We start from the raw sequence: 2463 nt of genomic DNA on the forward strand, positions 1-2463 counted from the left end.
TTTCCTTCTGGATTTTTTTTTCTGCTTGTTCTTACATGCAAGTTAGTGGCACTTGGTTGAACAAATTAAAATAACATAACTCATCAAGAACATTCGGTTTTCTACACACATAGGTCAACAGTCCCTTCCTCTCGGTTTGCACTGAGCCAACTGAGACTTAGTAAAGCGCTGACGTCACTTTACAGCGCTCTCTTAAAGTAACAGTACAAGCATTTATGTTAAACATAAAAAAACTATTAAATATAACCAACATCGACGTTCTTGAGCTTTTTTTCAGGACTTAGAGAAGTGCCACACAAATTTTACCCGGAAATAAAAGCGTATGTATTATTTTTATTTTTATTGTAACTGACGCTTTTATATTTCCTACATCTGATTAATTCACTGTAGTTTTGGTTATGTTTGATACAGCTTCATAATATAGATCATATATTTTATAGATATTGCCCACAGCTGTTTGGGAACATCCTTACAAATTATTTATTTTAAATGTTGTACAATGTGTTTTCAAACTTTAGAACCAGACATGGAGATTTTGTGTGACGTTCTGCAGTTTTATGGTTTGGACTCTTAGGGCCGCTGTTGGCCAGGTGCTGACAGATCAGGGCGTCTTTGTGGTTCCACCGTCCTTACAATTTGCACAGTTGATCATTTGACAGTTATTCTGCGGAAGGATTGCTCAAAAAGAATAAGCACGTACTTCTTCGACCATTTTTTCGTTCAGTAAATGACTGAACTCTTAACCGGAGGCTGGAAAATGATTTAAGTGGGGTTTTTTTCGGTAAGAGACTGGAAGCTCAAACGGGGAAAAACAGAACAATGAATCGGGCGGTACTGTTTGCTATCGCTCTCTTTTCTCTGGACTCGGTGGTCGGGCAGGCCAGCTACTCTATTCCAGAAGAAATGCCAAAGGGATCCTTGATTGGAAATGTCGTTCATGATTTAGGATTGGACCCTAAACGTCTAGTATCCGGCAAAGCTACGATTTTTAACAGAAACACCGCGGAGTACGTTGAGCTCAACAGAGAAAGAGGAGTCCTGCTCGTCAAAGAGAGAATCGACAGAGAGGCGCTGTGTACAGACACCACGGTTTGTGCTTTAGATTTTCAGGTTATTTTGGAGAATCCAATGGAGTTTTACACAGTCACCATCCAGATAACGGACATTAATGATAATTCACCGACGTTTGAAAAGAGCGAGATGAAATTTAAAATTAGCGAGAGTGCGATGAAAGGTGCGAAATTTGTGTTAGAAAGGGCGGTGGATCATGATGTCGGAATCAATGATCTCCAGGATTACATACTGAAACCATCGGACCATTTTGCATTGAATCTGCACAGTGACGCTAATGGCCGACAAAATGTCGAGATGGTTTTGGAAAAGTCCTTAGACAGAGAGAAAGAGCATCAGATAAATTTAGTGTTAACGGCTGTCGATGGCGGAGAACCACAGAGATCAGGAACGATGCTAATTGGTGTTACAGTTTTAGACGCTAATGATAATGCTCCTGTTTTTACGCAAAAAACATACAGAGCCACTATTACTGAAAATTCCCCGAAAGGAACAGTTGTTGCTATAGTTACGGCGTCCGATCTTGATGAAGGTCCTAACAGTAAAATAACATATTCAATCACAAACACGTTAGATAACGTCAGAAAAGTGTTTCAGATAAACGAGGAAAACGGACAAATTGTGTTAATTGAAAATATTGACTATGAAAAATCAAAGCACTTTCAAATAAATCTCCTTGCTAGTGATAATGGAGGACTGACTGATTCTTCTAAATTGATTGTCGATGTGCAAGACATAAACGACAACATACCTGAAATAAGGATAATGTCAAGGTCAAATGTAATAGCTGAGGATTCAAAACTTGATACTGTTGTTACAATTATTAACATAGAAGATTTAGACTCTGAAAAAAACGGAGAGGTAAAATGCTTTGTTAAAGAAAATGTGCCTTTTATTTTAAAATCATCAAGAAGTAATTTCTACAGTTTAGTAACAGACAGTGATTTAGACAGAGAGAGCGCATCTGCATATAACATAACAGTGGCCTGCTCTGATGAAGGTGTCCCCTCCCTCTCCAGCAGCGTCACTCTAACTTTGCAAATCTCTGACGTGAATGACAACGCACCTGTCTTTGAGAGGAGCTCGTATGACGCCTACATTGTAGAAAACAACACACCAGGTGTGTCTATATTCACAGTAAAAGCTAGAGATGCTGACTGGAACCAGAATGCTCGTGTTTCTTACATTCTGGAGGACTCCTCTATTAACGGAGTGCCAGTCTCTTCACATGTGTCCGTCAGTGCTGATAGTGGAGTCATTCATGCAGTTCGCTCTTTTGACTACGAGCAGATCAAAGATTTTCAGATCTGCGTTAAAGCGCAGGATGGAGGCTCTCCTCCTCTCAGTAGCAACGTGACTGTGAAAATCCTGATTCAGGACCAGAACGATAAC

The 2463-nt window shown here is 39.7% G+C and overlaps 1 protein-coding gene across 2 annotated transcripts in view; it reads left to right on the top strand.

Moving 5' to 3' along the window:
• LOC106950266 (protocadherin gamma-A11-like) overlaps positions 1 to 2463 on the top strand; it is a 165445-nt gene that overhangs the window by 53811 nt on the left and 109171 nt on the right. The window lies entirely within an intron of this gene.

This window comes from Poecilia latipinna, unplaced genomic scaffold, assembly GCF_001443285.1.
Source record: "Poecilia latipinna isolate Pla-1442-1.1 unplaced genomic scaffold, P_latipinna-1.0 Scaffold388, whole genome shotgun sequence".
NCBI classification, from domain to species: domain Eukaryota; kingdom Metazoa; phylum Chordata; class Actinopteri; order Cyprinodontiformes; family Poeciliidae; genus Poecilia; species Poecilia latipinna.